This window comes from Pseudophryne corroboree, chromosome 8, assembly GCF_028390025.1.
Source record: "Pseudophryne corroboree isolate aPseCor3 chromosome 8, aPseCor3.hap2, whole genome shotgun sequence".
NCBI classification, from domain to species: domain Eukaryota; kingdom Metazoa; phylum Chordata; class Amphibia; order Anura; family Myobatrachidae; genus Pseudophryne; species Pseudophryne corroboree.
In genome coordinates, this window is record NC_086451.1 from 360,394,576 (window position 1) to 360,412,780 (window position 18,205).

Sequence of the window (18,205 nt, forward strand, 5' to 3'; positions counted from 1 at the left end):
CTGGAGACATTGAAGGAGGAGCTAACACGGAGCGATTCCGCTAGGCATGTGGGACTTGTGGATGGAGCCCTTAATTCGCTTAACAAGGATTCACGGGTGGTCAATCTGTTGAAATCAGAGCACTACATTTTGGCCACCGTGCTCGATCCTAGATTTAAAGCCTACCTTGGATCTCTCTTTCCGGCAGACACAAGTCTGCTGGGGTTGAAAGACCTGCTGGTGAGAAAATTGTCAAGTCAAGCGGAACGCGACCTGTCAACATCTCCTCCTTCACATTCTCCCGCAACTGGGGGTGCGAGGAAAAGGCTCAGAATTCCGAGCCCACCCGCTGGCGGTGATGCAGGGCAGTCTGGAGCGACTGCTGATGCTGACATCTGGTCCGGACTGAAGGACCTGACAACGATTACGGACATGTCGTCTACTGTCACTGCATATGATTCTCTCACCATTGAAAGAATTATAGAAAGATTATATGAGTGACCGCATCCAAGTAGGCACGTCACACAGTCCATACTTATACTGGCAGGAAAAAGAGGCAATTTGGAGGCCATTGCACAAACTGGCTTTATTCTACCTAAGTTGCCCTCCCACAAGTGTGTACTCCGAAAGAGTGTTTAGTGCCGCCGCTCACCTTGTCAGCAATCGGCGTACGAGGTTACATCCAGAAAATGTGGAGAAGATGATGTTCATTAAAATGAATTATAATCAATTCCTCCGCGGAGACATTGACCAGCAGCAATTGCCTCCACAAAGTACACAGGGAGCTGAGATGGTGGATTCCAGTGGGGACGAATTGATAATCTGTGAGGAGGGGGATGTACACGGTGATATATCGGAGGGTGATGATGAGGTGGACATCTTGCCTCTGTAGAGCCAGTTTGTGCAAGGAGAGATTAATTGCTTCTTTTTTGGGGGGGGTCCAAACCAACCCGTCATATCAGTCACAGTCGTGTGGCAGACCCTGTCACTGAAATGATGGGTTGGTTAAAGTGTGCATGTCCTGTTTTGTTTATACAACATAAGGGTGGGTGGGAGGGCCCAAGGACAATTCCATCTTGCACCTCTTTTTTCTTTTATTTTTCTTTGCGTCATGTGCTGTTTGGGGAGGGTTTTTTGGAAGGGACATCCTGCGTGACACTGCAGTGCCACTCCTAAATGGGCCCGGTGTTTGTGTCGGCCACTAGGGTCGCTAATCTTACTCACACAGTCAGCTACCTCATTGCGCCTCTTTTTTTCTTTGCGTCATGTGCTGATTGGGGAGGGTTTTTTGGAAGGGACATCCTGCGTGACACTGCAGTGCCACTCCTAAATGGGCCCGGTGTTTGTGTCGGCCACTAGGGTCGCTAATCTTACTCACACAGTCAGCTACCTCATTGCGCCTCTTTTTTTCTTTGCGTCATGTGCTGATTGGGGAGGGTTTTTTGGAAGGGACATCCTGCGTGACACTGCAGTGCCACTCCTAAATGGGCCCGGTGTTTGTGTCGGCCACTAGGGTCGCTAATCTTACTCACACAGTCAGCTACCTCATTGCGCCTCTTTTTTTCTTTGCGTCATGTGCTGATTGGGGAGGGTTTTTTGGAAGGGACATCCTGCGTGACACTGCAGTGCCACTCCTAAATGGGCCCGGTGTTTGTGTCGGCCACTAGGGTCGCTAATCTTACTCACACAGTCAGCTACCTCATTGCGCCTCTTTTTTTCTTTGCGTCATGTGCTGATTGGGGAGGGTTTTTTGGAAGGGACATCCTGCGTGACACTGCAGTGCCACTCCTAAATGGGCCCGGTGTTTGTGTCGGCCACTAGGGTTGCTAATCTTACTCACACAGTCAGCTACCTCATTGCGCCTCTTTTTTTCTTTGCGTCATGTGCTGATTGGGGAGGGTTTTTTGGAAGGGACATCCTGCGTGACACTGCAGTGCCACTCCTAAATGGGCCCGGTGTTTGTGTCGGCCACTAGGGTCGCTTATCTTACTCACACAGTCAGCTACCTCATTGCGCCTCTTTTTTTCTTTGCGTCATGTGCTGATTGGGGAGGGTTTTTTGGAAGGGACATCCTGCGTGACACTGCAGTGCCACTCCTAGATGGGCCAGGTGTTTGTGTCGGCCACTAGTGTCGCTTAGCTTAGTCATCCAGCGACCTTGGTGCAAATTTTAGGACTAAAAATAATATTGTGAGGTGTGAGGTATTCAGAATAGACTGAAAATGAGTGGAAATTATGGTTTTTGAGGTTAATAATAATATGGGATCAAAATGACCCCCAAATTCTATGATTTAAGCTGTTTTTTAGTGTTTTTTTAAAAAAACACCCGAATCCAAAACACACCCGAATCCGACAAAAAAAATTCGGTGAGGTTTTGCCAAAACGCGGTCGAACCCAAAACACGGCCGCGGAACCGAACCCAAAACCAAAACACAAAACCCGAAAAATTTCAGGCGCTCATCTCTAGTAGCATACCACTCATGTGTATTGCATTTAATTTTTAATATGCTCAAATTTACATTCTTATAATAAATTGTGATTCTAATTGTGACACACCTTTGCATTTGTGACCATTAAGCGCTAATATCTTCTATATTTGCTACTTGTCTAGGGGTCTGAGCAACCCCTGTTTATATACAGCTGCTGTGGTGAACCTCACATCTAGCGCCTGGGAGTAGTAATGCCTTAGGGTATTTCTTTGTTTCTTTATGGTGATATACACTGTATGATTCGGTGTATGACTGCGTGATATAGTGACACATCCCGAATTCACCTGCATACTGTCATCATCGGGGTTGGACCATCTGAAGAAACGTACATCATATGGGACGACACCACTGATGACACACGTAAATGCACAATTGAGCATACACACTAAAGGGCAGTACACACTACAGAGATGTGTGCTGAGCAATCTGTCACAGACCGCTCAGCACACATTTTTCCCCCCTCTCAGCACAGCGTGATGTGTGCTGAGTGAGGGCGGGTGGACGGGGGAAGCGCTCATATCACGCAGTGGGTGAAATGAGCGACGTGCTAGATTGTTCCTGCATGCGGGCCAGTCTAGCACCGGCGATAGCGACGCGCAGGGCTGCGCATCGCTATCGCTGAGGGGCATACATACACACGGAGAGATCCGTGCTTAAAATCTAAGCAATCTAGTCATATTGCTTAGATTTTAAGCATGGCTCTCTCCGTGTGTACCCCCCTTAAGCGATTTGGACAATATATCATTCCAGTTCACGTTGGAACAATATATTGGCCAGTATTTTGCCCAATGTGTACCCAGACTTAATGTGTATGCCCAGCTTTACTCATAAGAATCAGGTTCTTCAAAAGCTGCCCAGCTGTCATCATACACAAATAAGAAAGAGGTGATGGATAAAAATAAGATTAGCTAAATGTTTGGCACGGAGAAAAGGAAACATGGAATTGTCTAATAATTTTATATATTTGAAAAATTAAAAAAACTGGCCTAAAAATGAAATTAAAAAAATGAAACCAGATACAACATAGTCACGATTAGCAAACTACTTTATTCTCCATTCGGAATTCTACCAAGTAGTTGGTGATGAAAATATAGCAAAATGCAAATGTAATTGAATAGAATTTCCCTATGTTTAATGCTTATTATGTTTACATTTGAGCTGTCTGGATATTAGGAGTTGTTTTAGAATCTTCAGATGTTATGTAGAATGTATTTAATGGGTAATTATAGATCAATAGTTTGACCCTAAATAGGTCGATAGTCAATAGGTTAACCCAGGGCCGGTTTAAGACTAGGGGGTGCCCGGGGCACTTAAGACAGGGGGCCCCTTGTGGAAGAGGGTGAGGGTGTATATTATATTGTGCATACCTCCCAACATGACCTATTCCAGAAGGGACAATATGCTCTCTATCTGGACGTCCCTCATAATATATGATTGGTGTCACCTGTGTTGAACTATTTAAATGATTGTAATCATAACTTAAGAATGAGGTCCAGGTAGGAAGCATTTTATGCCTCCTGGTATGGGTCATGTTGGGATGTATGGATTGGGTATATTACATTTAACCCAATGTGGTATATGAGATTTAAAGTAATAGTTTAATAGTGCATGGACACTGTTTATAGCACCACATGATTGAAAGACAGTTATTTTATAACATTTTCTTGTAGTGGAACAAAGACAAACAACCTAAAATTAAACATTTTCTATTTCTATGGTATATTATCTTGTAACATGCAAGAATAGCAGCAGCCCCTATAATATCTATACACATTCTAGCTGTCTGGTTTTGCTGCTGCATTAGAAGGAAAGCTAGCAATGTATGTGTGCTCTTGCAGGGGGGGCCCATGATAAAGGGGGGCCCGGGGTACAGTATACCCTGCGCCCACACTTTAATCTGGCAATAGGTTAACCACATGATCGACATGGAAAAAGTCAACATAGTCAAAAGGTCAACAGGGTCATTAGGTCGACAGGTAAAATATAGACAATGGAAAAGGTACAAAAGGTTAACACATGAAAAGATCAACATCGTCGTCATAGCACAGGGAACCCTAATTAGTGTACAGCGTCCTTTTGCATATCTCGCGCTGCGGGAAGGTTGATATTCCCAATCATAGTCTACATGGATGGTAAAGTATGAAAACTTAGAAAAAAATGCAAAATACCCTTAACAAGTTGTGTCTACAATTGTCATGTCGACCATTTGAACCCGTCAACCTTTTGCTCTTGTTGACTATAAGCACCGTTTATCCTTTACATGTCGACCATTATTGGCATCAATTATTGCATTCAGGAACAGAGCTTAAGAGAAATCTCTGTCCCTGCGAATTTTCATCCGCAGCCTTATCAGGGGTATTTTTCACTAAAATAATCCAAGTATGTTCTGCGCATACTCCGCTGCCATCACTAGCCATTGGTCTATAGACTGCGCAGGCACAGTAAGCCTACTGGGTCCAGAAACGCTGTGGTACAGTAACTTGACTCATATATATATATATATATATATATATATCACAAGGATGGGCTCCAATCAGAGTTGCTGTCCCTGGATGTCCCTTAGGTGCATCACCAATAATTTCTTATTGCCAAGATAGGCATTGATAAAATGAAAAAAAATTAATTATTGGGTATAAAAGTCAATAATTGATAAATATGGACCTTCATCTTAAATCTTCTGAGATTTCATTTATTCAAGGCAAGATTCACATTAGGCAATGCTTCCTGTGAAAAGCAAACTCTAAATTTGTGAGTGGTCTTTATATGGCAAGGCAACCCTAACCAACACAACCAATCTTGTCTCATTGACTGAATTCCAGGTAAGCTAGAGTAACTCCTCCAATTAGCTTTCTTCTATCAGTCAATAAGATAGGGGTTCACATCATTTTTCAACCTACCATATGTTTTGAACGTTACAAAGATGTACTCGGTATGGACAAGAAAATTACTATAATTTATGATGTTAGTTAGCTGTGTTTGTCTATGCTTGTGATTTAGATGAATATCAGATCACATGTTATGACAATTTATCCAGAAATCCAGGTGTTTACATCTGAGAGAGTTGTTACACCTTTACTTCCCACAGTATAAATAATACTGTCTTGTCATAATAATAGTATTTAACTAGAAAATTCAAATTATCCTCAAAGTGAATGCGCTGAATCTCTATGGGACATATAATCCCTCCAATTAACTTATATAGGTATAAAAGTATTGAGTAATATCATTTTACCACTCCTGAGGAAAAGGCTTAGCTTCACCTATAATAGGTCTTGATGTAATACTTTCTCTTCACGCATCTCTTCTGTTTAAGCAGCACTTTCTCCAGAAGGGTAAACAAGCCAAGTGCAGTTAAGACATTTAAATGTGATCAAGCCCAAGCTGATAAGAATCTCATTATGTCATAGATGTTCCTGTTATTCAATAATGAGGGAAAGGCACGTTATTATCAAAGGCTTAAGGATAGGAGCCAAGTAAGGGCAGATTTTATCTATGGGATGCCGATCAATCCCCCCCACCCCCCACCCCCTCTGCCCCCCAGTAAAATCCACCACTTGCAATCACAAAATAACATAAAATTATTAGTATCATGAAATAATATCAGACACTGTGCATTCCATTCTACAATGTCATAGCAGGAAAAAAAATGGCAATATGTTCAGTAGTTCTAAACACTAACTTTCTAGCTCTCCCTAGCCAAGGTAACAAATATCTTAACTGGCAAATATCGTTGGAGCTCTGGTTGACCTTCACGGTGCCACAGTGTGTCAATGGGGAATGGACACACAGTTACTAAGTGGATCCTGGGTTGGGAAAGGTCAGTGTTACACAGTTCTTTATTTCAAAGAGGACGTAACCAGCGAAGGAATAGCAGGGTCTTATGTCAACTGCACTATGTCACAACAAGGGGGCTTTTGTGTAGAACAAACTCAGTCTCTTTTAGTTGCAGGGCTTAATTAAAACATGAAATATTAGCTCAGTCCTTCCAGCAATGACTGTCTGCATTGCACAAAATACCTTTATCACACATATTAACTTTCTCTTTGCATTTGAACTCAGTCCTTAAGTGTAAGTATTTATCTTGAACTTGTAATAAACTCAGTCTTTGTTTCAGTTTATCTCTCTCCAATGCTTCGTACATTTGATCCTATATAATAAATATTGCATTATTATGAAATACACGGACTGATGATGCACAGAATTAGGGACGGAAAAACTCTCAGCTATGATAATATGATAATTATAATATGATAATAATATGTACATCCTATCTGCGCTGCTATACCGTGTCGAGCTCGCAGGCTCACTTCGCTCGTCACACTTTGGGCACAGTGTCTCGCTCCGCTTCATTCACCACAGGTTACTATTCCAAATAGTTTGTGAAGTTGACCAAGTGCATTATGTTTAAAACAGGGATGAGTGCTGGGGGTGTATTACTGTCTTGCCCCATGTGACAAAAATCCTAGTTTCAACCCAGACACTGAATCCGGCCAATGAGAGCGGGGGGGGGGGGGGAATACCTGCAGGTGGAGCAACTATGAAAGCAGAATGGAGGCGTAACCAGGTCCTGCTAAATGTGCTTCTGATTCACAGTATCTTTAGAAGATAAAGAATTTATGTATGACTTATTGTACAGCTTAACTGTCTGATGAGTCATTCATTCATATCACTCTCTGTCCAGTGCTAATAGTTTGAGCTGTGTGGGTCCTGGCGGCTTGTCCCCTCAGCAGTCAGGGCCCGGAACTTCAGTCCCGGCAGTCCCCCCCTGATGGCGTCCCTGTGCACACATATTGCAAACTGTTTCCTGTACATTTAACAAACACATGTCCTCTTCAGCACCGTTTTATATGCTAAAACCTCTCCTGTACAGCAGAAATAACAACGTATCTTGTGCTAGCAAGAACAACAAATAACATTTGTAAAATGCACTCTTAAAAGTTTATTATGTGCCTGGGCGATGAAGGGAGCACCAATCAGTTATAGCGTTTCATTGACCATCTGCAAAATCCAAAAGCCATTATTATTATCATCTAGTATTTGTACCAGCCACTGACCAACTACAAATGATACATCTGATCTGTAGCAGGCCTAATTTTTGTCTTTGTGGACCTGCAAGTCCCAGCAGCATTGCGTATATGAAAATAAATACAAATATTCACTCATATGCAGCATTCTGTGCACTGGTAACTATAATGGGTGCGGGGTGTGGGCCCCTGGGTGCAGGAAGGCACAGACACAGCACACCCTGCACCCATATTATTATACTTACTGCTCAATCGGCTCATTTCTGGCTGCAGAAATTAATGGGAAAATATCTGCCATGATAATTTTCTCAGTGATTTGCCCATACTCAGTAGAGATGCTCCTGGAATAGGCTCCATATTTCCGGAAAACCTGAGCGTGCACAGAAGACTCTGGCACAAAGCCAGACATGCTTTTCTCTCTGTTATCTCATTCTCGAGAGTGGAGTCTCTAGACTGAGGTAATTTCTGTTATACAGTGGGTTAAAACCCCTGTAGAACTGCTACCTGTGTGTTGTGGCTTCAGCTCGACCCTCACAGCGGAACACACAGCACCCTGTATGCCTCTGAAGCCTGCTTGTCAGCACTGCGCTCCTACCCCTTGTGTCGCCATTACAGCCGGCGACCCGCTAACCAGGACGCCGGCCACCTACTCACCACTCTTCTTACTTCTGGCTCTGTTAGTTGAGGCGGCGTACTGCGGGTCTGTACGCTCGCTGTGGTGGGGCTTGCGAATAGGACCCTCAGGAGCTCAGTGTCCTGTCAGCGGGTAACGTGACCATTAACCCTAGTGTCAAAGTCGAAAAATATTGTTATACATATCCCTTGTACTAACCCCTCATGCACATGCACGCTGCTCGTGCACCCGGTCCCCCGTGCGTACACATATCCGCAAGTTGCGTAAGAGATGCTCCGGCGACTCGTGCGCATGATATGTGTATTTACGGCGGAGTTTGTGAGCGTGTAGCGTGTGCCTCGAACATAGCATATTTAACCCAAATAGTGCATTTTGTAGATATAGTTCCCTTAGATCATGTCAGCGAGTAATATTAGTTTAAACAGTTCCTGGACAGAGAGATTCGTCTTTGCATGATAGGAAGGGTCAGACAAAGGTTGGAAGGTGATGTCTAGTATCCAGCTGTAGGGTATTTTAAGGGTAACATTCCGGTGTTAGTTAGGAAAGGATCGCTTGCTCCTGCGTATAGTTATGTACAAAAGTAGATTATGAACATTAACTGTATTTGCTGTAAATTACACATACAGCGGGAATCCAGAGGATACCTCCCACCAGAGCAGTTGGGAAAAGACATCGCCTACCTGTTCAAATACACCTATGACCTTTGCTGTAATGTAGAGACACATCCCTGTGTCCAATGAACAATGAGATTACAGTGACCATTGTATTGTGAATGTATGTTGTGTATAAAAAGACCACTGTTGCCTGGCCGGCCACAAGACTCTGAAGGCTTTCTCCCTGATAGCTGAGGACTGGTCCAGGACGCGCTTGCGAACGATTCCCCACGTATGTATATTCTCTGTAGCCATTATTCTCTATTATTCTGTTTAGATTTCCTTGTTAGCCTGTAGTGTATAACTTGTATCTGTTTACCCCTTTTCTCTGAATAATCCGCTTCGGTGTTAGAGACAAGTGGTTTACCACAAACCGGTGTTGGGTTTTCACTTTCCTGCAAAGGGCTTTCTTAGCGTCTTAATCGCTATAAGGTGTATAAGCATTGTTAAGGTTTTAAGGTATCACATCGTTGCAGTACTAGGCTGCTAAGGTTTAAAGTATAAGCACATCCTTACACTGTTTCATTACTTAAGGTTTACTGTATATCACTCTGTGTGCATCCGCGCCGCGTGTACGTTGTACCTACGGCACGGCATCTGATACGCTAATAGCGTATCAATACGGTACTCAGTACACCAATAGCGTGCTTAGTACGAAGCGTGAATCCATGTACGTACGTGCCGCTAGTGCGTCGCGCCCATGGCACAGTGTCTGATATGCTAAGTGCGTATCCATACGGTACTCAGTACGCAAATAGCGTACTTAGTGTGTAGTGTGTGTAATAAGTCTAGCAGCCATAGCGGCTCCACGGTAATAGCGAGTCTAGCGGTATAGCTTTATGTTTTAAGTTAATATTTGTCATTATCAATTGGGGGCATCGTCCGGTCCTCCTCATATCCGCAGCCTAGCAGGACAAGGCAGACTTTATCTATCAGCAAAGGGCGGGAAGGTATCCCCTGTTAGCCTTCTATTGGTCAGGTGGATACACTGGTGCTGATTAGATAAGCGTCTGCTCCGCATGGTTTGTAGGGATGCTGGTGGGATCCGAAAGGTAAGAACGTAAAGCTACTTTTTTTTTAAATATGTGAAATTTCTGTTTGGTGCCAACTGCGCACACAACACACGTAATACACGCGCACACCTGTATTTTATTTGTGTATTTTGCATATCTACTCGCTTGTTGCCATTAGCATTGATTATTAGACCCGTGCTGAAAAAATTTGTTGCTATTTAGTTAAAAATATAGAGTAATATTTAAGGGAGTACGTGTAAAACACACACGCAGCCTGGCCAAGTTATAAAGGTTTATACAGGAGATACTGTGTGGTGTTTGGTAAGCGATTATAGTTAAATATCGTTTACATTTACAGAAGTGTGGTATTTGTATTACTGCGGACATATACGGCCATTGTACACGTGTTTCGGAAAAACGTTCAAGACTGAGTACGCAACGTAAAGGCCTACACACGTGGCGTATTTTATGCAACGTGCGTACAGATACGCCCACTTAATACAAATCACACAATAGCGTTGTTTCAGTTTAGGCGATACGGTAGCCACACGATAATAGCACAAATTTGTTCAGTTTCCAATATTTAGTATAAAAGAACCTTCTCTTGTTGTGTCACCTCTGGGACTAGACTGTTTCACCTGAATGAAAGTAAATTTTCTGTACAGAAAAATCAAAGTGTATATGAGTGAACGAGCGTGAGTGTGCAAATAAAGGTTTTGTGAACCCAGAATTCGGGATCCCGTAGGAGACCACATCAGGTGAGTGGACACTTGGTGGCGTGGGAGTGGCTTTCTCACGTTAACATTGTATAAGGTATAAAGGAGCAATTAGTATAACAGCAGACCAAGAGGTCAGCGAAGTCAGAAATCCGCTGACTAAGTCAAGCGAAGCTCTGAAAACCGTGGCCTGAGAAAGATCAGCGGTGAGAGCGCAGTCCCGGGGGTTTGCGTAGTACCCATATAGGCCCGTTCAGATACGCTCCGGCTGAGGTTTCACAGCCTAAACAATCGATTCCGTTGGTCGTCCGCGGATAAGTAATAGTTACTTATACGCAGTGCGACTGTACCGCACGTTAGTGTGTGCAATAGTTAGATCAACTTGATACCCATTACGCCATTTGCGTAAAATCGCGGGATCATAGACGCTAATTGTACATAGAAAGGGGAAGGGAGATTTTTTGCTGCGCCTATGTCTATCAATTATCTTGAATAAATTAAAACAGAACTAATGTCTTAAACATGGGATTACAGGTGTCAAATGTGTGTGCGCCTCTATAAGGAGTAGTGTGTTACTCCTATGCTGATGAGCTGGAAGGAAATGGGAGAAAATAGAAGCGCTCAACACTTTCTGACACTGATCCTAGATTAGTTCACAACCAAAGGGTCAAAAAAATGTTTTTTTGATATTAAAAATAATTTATTATGATACAGTATAAAATACACTATACACAAGATATATATCTAACATAAAAACCCTATCCTCACTGAATTGCTACATGAGTAATGTTTTGAACTCACATCAATTGCATATGTGTATCAACAGACAATGCCAACTAGGTGACTTAGCAGCAGAGTGATTGTAACAACCGTTGCAGTAATGTTACCAAGGCTGTTGTTTGACACTGTTAAAAGTAAAGTGAAACACAGTTGCTAAATGTGAAAAATAAGGTCATTGGGTGTAATCATGGGCTCTATAACAAGAGCTATAGGGGTATATGCAATTGCGGTCGAATTCCCGAAATTGTCGAATTTCGGGTAATTTTCGACCAAAAAAAAAATTCGCCTATGCAATTCAGTGCTTTCCGACCAAAAAACGGACTTTCAAAATTCGACTTTTTGAAATTCGAATTTTTGCAAATTCGACTTTTCTGCAATGATATAAGTGCTGCAATTCGACCAAAGCATATTCAATTCAAGTTTGGAAATTCGACAGCAGTGCTTTTAGACAGCAAATTCGTCATTTTCAATCCGCCACACTTTGGAGGGTGAAAACAAATAAAAAAAATTTAAACATGTTTTTTTTTTTTTTTTTTTGGGAATAGCAGATCTATTTATATTAGAAGGGATTAGGTACTTTTTTTTTTTTTTTTGGAGGCACAAATATTATTTATAATTTTTTAAAAATATTATTATTATTTTTTTTTTTTTTTTATTGCTGGAACGGTACAATCCGAAAAAAAAATTGCGTGGGGTCCCCCCTCCAAAGCATAACCAGCCTCGGGCTCTTCGAGCTGGTCCTGGTTCTAAAAATGCGGGAAAAAAATTGACAGGGGATCCCCCGTATTTTTAAAACCAGCACCGGGCTCTGCGCCTGGTGCTGGTGCCAAAAATACGGGGGACAAAAAAAGTAGGGGTCCCCCGTATTTTTAACACCAGCATCGGGCTCCACTAGCTGGACAGATAATGCCACAGCCGGGGGTCACTTTTATGCCGTGCCCTGCGGCCGTGGCATTAAATATCCAACTAGTCACCCCTGTCCGGGGTACCCTGGGGGAGTGGGGACCCCTTCAATCAAGGGGTCCCCCCCCCCAGCCACCCAAGGGCCAGGGGTGAAGCCCGAGGCTGTCCCCCCCCCCATCCAATGGGCTGCGGATGGGAGGGCTGATAGCCTTTTGTGATAATTAAAAGATATTGTTTTTTCCAGTAGTACTACAAGTCCCAGCAAGCCTCCCCCGCAAGCTGGTACTTGGAGAACCACAAGTACCAGCATGCGGGAGAAAAACGGGCCCGCTGGTACCTGTAGTACTACTGGGAAAAAAATACCCAAATAAAAACAGGACACACACACCGTGAAAGTAAAACTTTATTTCTTACGTCGACACACACATACTTACCTATGTTCACACGCCGACATCGGTCCTCTTCTCCATGTAGAATCCAGGGGTACCTGAAAAAAAAGATCAATATACTCACCTCAGCCATGGTCCAGAGATACATCCACGTACTTGTAGAAAATAACAAACCGCAAATACCCGCTCCATGCCGGACTGAAAGGGGTCCCATGCTGACACATGGGACCCCTATCCCCGAATGCAGAGAGACCTGTCAGTGACAGCTGTCACAGAAAGGTCTCTATAGCCAATCAGGAAGCGCAACTTCGTTGCGCTCATCTGATTGGCTCTGTGCGTCTGAGCAGACAGCGCATCGCACAGCCCAGTCCATTATATTCAATGGTGGGAACTTAGCGGCTAGCGGTGAGGTCACCCGCCGGTCAGCGGCTGACCGGCGGGTGACCCCCCCGCTAGCCGCTAAGTTCCCACCATTGAAAGTAATGGAGCGGCTTTGCAATGCGCTGTCACATCACAGACAGCGCACAGCCAATCAGATGAGCGCCACGGAAGTAGCGCTTCCTGATTGGCTGAAGGGACTTCAGTGACAGGAGTCACGTGATGTCCCGGCATTCGGGAGAAAGGGGTCTGATGTGAAAGCATTGGACCCCTTTCTAGTCCGGTATGGATCGGTGTTCGTTTTTTTGTTTTGCCAAGTACGTGGATTATCTCTGGACCTGGATGTACCTCTGGACGCTGGAAGGTGAGTATAATTTTTTCACAGGTACCTCGGATCGTCGGAGACCGTGGCAGTCGGCGTGTCAACATAGGTAAGTATGTGTGTGTCGGCGTATGAAATAAAGTTTTACTTTCACGGTGTGTGTGTCCTGTTTTTATTTGGGTATTTTTTTTCCAGTAGTACTACAGGTACCAGCGGGCCCGTTTTTCTCCCGCATGCTGGTACTTGTGGTTCTCCAAGTACCAGCTTGCGGGGGAGGCTTGCTGGGACTTGTAGTACTAATGGAAAAAACAATATCTTTTTATTATCACAAAAGGCTATCAGCCCCCCCATCCGCAGCCCATTGGATGGGGGGACAGCCTCGGGCTTCACCCCTGGCCCTTGGGTGGCTGGGGGGGGGGGACCCCTTGATTGTAGGGGTCCCCACTCCCCCAGGGTACCCCGGCCAGGGGTGACTAGTTGGGTAGTTAATGCCACGGCCGCAGGGCACGGCATAAAAGTGACCCCCGGCTGTGGCATTATCTGTCCAGCTAGTGGAGCCCGATGCTGGTGTTAAAAATACGGGGGACCCCTACTCTTTTTGTCCCCCGTATTTTTGGCACCAGCACCAGGCGCAGAGCCCGGTGCTGGTTTTAAAAATACGGGGGATCCCTGCCCAATTTTTCCCCTGCATTTTTAGAACCAGGACCAGCTCGAAGAGCCCGAGGCTGGTTATGCTTTGGAGGGGGGACCCCACGCCATTTTTTTTTTCGGGTTTTTCCCGTTTTTCCCCGTTTTTTAAAATCGCGGCAAAATCCGCCAAATCGGCCGATTTTCGCCGCGATTCTGGCGAATCCGTTTTTCATTGAATATGGTGAATTCCGGAAGCCACCTTCCGGAATTCACCTGGCGAATTTAGTCGAATTAAAAAACGGCGAAAAATTGCCGCGATTCGCCGTGAATTGCATATACCCCATAGTCTGAAACGTTTCAAAGTTCCAGGAGCCGATGTAGGTGAAAGTAAATTGTTAAATTACCTCTCCAATAGGGCTGAGAGGTCCCGAGCGTCCTCGGGTGGGTCCAGAAAGCCCAAAGAGGAATTGCAGATTTGAAAAGCCGTGCTGGCCGGGATCCCGCTGTTTAGACCTGTTTTCCCTGGGCGTGCGCCGCCCGCTGCAGTGTGTGGGGAGAAACAGGTGTGCGGCTGCTGTAATGAGAAGCCCGCTGCAGGGATCCAATGCTTGGTGGGGCGCCTCGATCTCCCTGGACTGGCACCGTCCGTTGGAAATGAAGGGGAGAGAGGCTGATGGTCACCCACTGACGCCGCACGGAGCTGAGAATACGGCTTTGTCCTATGCTGGAACCCGCACTGTTTGCTCTTGTGGATGGTAAACTGGAGCCGTGCAGAGAGTCCCAGAAAATGCAATCAATCAGTGAGGAGTAAGGGGGAGGAGTCCTGACACGTTTCGTCACGTGACCCGTGACTTTTTCAAAGATGACTCCAATGGCAATGTGCACTCTATTTAAGGTGTTCATGATAAACCACCCACATGTTTAATCAATACAATCAGCAATATACCTTTTACAGGGCAATTCCTTCAAGACACCTTTGGTTGTTTAAACACTAATTATAACAACGGTTAGATGGAGACTCTCTCTCTCCATAGTTAGTGTTTATAAATACCTATTGCAAGGCACTGCATGAGATAATATAAACAATGGCGGAGTTAAAAAATAAAAGAAGATATAATGAAATAAAAAAAATATATAAAAAATAAAAAAATAAAGAAATAGTAAAAATATGAATTGTTGCATAGTAATGGTTAAAAATGATTCAATTTTTATATAACAGCTGTCAACAAAAATCCAGTGTAGATTCAATGTAAAACACGTTAAGTAAAAATACATTGATATAATATGAAAATAAAAATAAAAATAAAAAGAATCACCAATTAAAGCTTAAATAAATGAGCGTATAAACTGAGGAGACAGTAAACACAAAAACCAATCGCGGGATCATAGACGCTAATTGTACATACAGACGTGATTTGTGTAACAGGTTTTTTTTATTTTAAGGGAGTTTCGCTGTTCACTCAGGAAATCTCCAACAACTGATATTTACTGGGAGGGGTAACTCACTCCCACACGCTCTCAGTAAATAGAGGTTACGCAGGGCCCTAGGTTGGGTACGACCAGCATTGAGCACAGTGTGTGGGTCTACTGGCCAACGTGGGCGTGAGTGGGAGAGAGCGCTTGGAGAACTTTCACCGTCGCCTTACCTCTGAGTAATTTGGTTTTTGTAGGAATTAGCTGAGAAGGCAATATCTGCAAAGAATGGGGGCCAGTTGCTCAAGTAAGGGACGATCAACCAGGGTTCAGGTTGATAATCGGCGGCCCAAAGGGTCGGCGAGGTACATAATGTGTGAGAAATATGGATCACACGCAGAGGTCTTATGCAATGAATGGGAACGTATGACTGTGGAAGATAGGGAACCGTTCCCTAGGGTAGGCAGTTTTAGTCCTGAGGTGCTGCAAAATTTAAGGAGAAGGATATGTCTGATAACATCCAGGAAACAAAGGATTAGACATTATGATTGTTTACAGTTATGGCAACAGGAGGGTGAGATACAACAGGGATTAGCTCAAGCAGCTGGTTCCAACCTTAGCAGGAAACTGATAACAACTGCACCACCACCACCGTACATTACAGGGGAGAAAATGGCTACAGAGAATGGCATACTGATATACGATAAGAGTGCACTTAATAAATGTATTAATGACGATAAGAGTAAAGTAGATAAATGTATTAATGCTAATGCTAACCCGTGCAAGTTGTATCCCATCTTAAACTTCCCTCAGGACTGCGACCAAGAAGATGAGCCCAGCACGATATCAGCACTCTCTCTAGCAGCCACCATACAAGATACTCAAGTGGGCATGGCCCAACCAGTAAGAGCAGTAGCGAAGGCCCCTAGTGGAGGGACAGGTGAGGTCATGTCCACAGGTAAGTACGGTACTGTACATTATGCAGAAACAATTGCACCTCACATTGTAGAAGCAACCCAGAATGATGTAATTGAACTGAATCCTGTCAGGGTGATCGCAGTCCCCAATGGGAAAACTGACGCTCTGGGAATCACTCCCGTCAGGAACATTGCTATGCATTGCCCCTGGTCCCGGACAGAATAGAGGACAATTATGTCTGAATTTCCCGATCCCAGGAAAGATCTAGCCGCATGTCAGAGGTTTATTAGAGAACTAGGTAACGCCACCGAACCCAATAACAAAGATTGGCGGACAGTGCTAAGGGCATTTTGTTAGAAACGTTTTCAAACCAGCGCTCCAACACAGCAGTGCTGCAATCTCCGCTGAAGTGGTCACCCCCACTTCCAATAAAAAATTATTATTTTTTTTTATCTGCGATACCATAATGTACTGATTTTTAGCATATATTTTAAACTGTATTTTATAAGTATCCGTAATTTATAACATTTACTCCCATAAGTACATTAAGAATCCTCCCCCTTATGATTTTGCTGTATTTACTGCTGTCCACTTTTTGATTCTTCCTAACTATAAGTTTATCATATATACTTATTTTTTATTGATATCTTTTTTATGGAGATTTTACAAATGTTTTAAAAATGTATTTAAAAAGGTATTGTTATAAGATGAAGAACATTCTCCATTACTAATTCCAGTGTAAATACTGGAGTTGAACTTCATCTTTCCCCTTATTTCCTTACTCTGCTTCCCACAAAGGTGTCCCTATAGCTTTTGCGGTATGTTTAAGTCATGGAACGCATATAGATCAATGCGTTCCACGGCGACATGCCCGAAACCGGAAGTCTGTATCTCCGGCTATTAGAGCTCCAGCCGGAAACGGAAATGCCATGCGTTCCAGCATATGGAACGCATGCGTAGCGGCATGTGCAGAGTGCCGCGAATACAACAGAAGGGATGGCAGCCGGAACCGGAAATAGGGTGTGCGTTCCACGAGGTGGAACGCACGCCAAATCTCTGCATTTTTAGCCGTCTAAGCATTAAATTGTGCAATTTAAAGCTTTTTAAATAAAAGGGGACAATCAATATCACGGGCCAAGCCACCAGAATATAAAGGTTTATAATAATTTATGAAGGAAATGTTAATTTAATGGACATCCAGTCTGAGCCAATCACATCACACTACTGGGCATAAATTCTCCCAGTCCCCATTCCACCACACACCTTGAGAAAGGCTCCCAGAGAGCAGAAACGCGTTGGTGCTGTGGGACAGACTGCGATTGATCCAGTAAGAGGGGGAATACCCAGGACTACCACGGCTAGAGGAGGAACAGTACTGAGATCCCGGGAGGTATCTGTTTAACACCTCACAAGCGTTATAGGGTAACCTTTGGTGGGAACCCCACATATTCTGGTACGCATATTTGCCCCACCATAAGTTGGTGGAATTATTACTTTTATTTTTGTTCATGTTATTTACACTCCAAATAAAACTGTACTTCACTATATATTCCCTTACTTCTGTTTTTTTTGAGGGGAAAAAGGAGGAATTCTGTTCTTACTCTAAAAGGGAAGGATTTGAACATCTGAACATTGAACGTTCTCCACAAAATATATAATTATCCCATAATACCCCAGGGTGCGCATATCTGCATTTTGTACATTGTCTAAAAGTTCCCTTGGAAGTGGGGGTGACCACTTCAGCGGAGATTGCAGCACTGCTGTGTTGGAGCGCTGGTTTGAAAACGTTTCTAACAAAATACCTTCCTTTCACTCATTCTTACCAGCTGCACCATGCTGGGGTACAGGGATCAAAGAAGACTACTTTTGGATTCCGTATTTGAGACCAAAAGTGGAGATAGAGATAGAACAGATGTAGTAGTAGACACGAAAGAAATGGATATCATTATGAGGAAACTGGAGTAT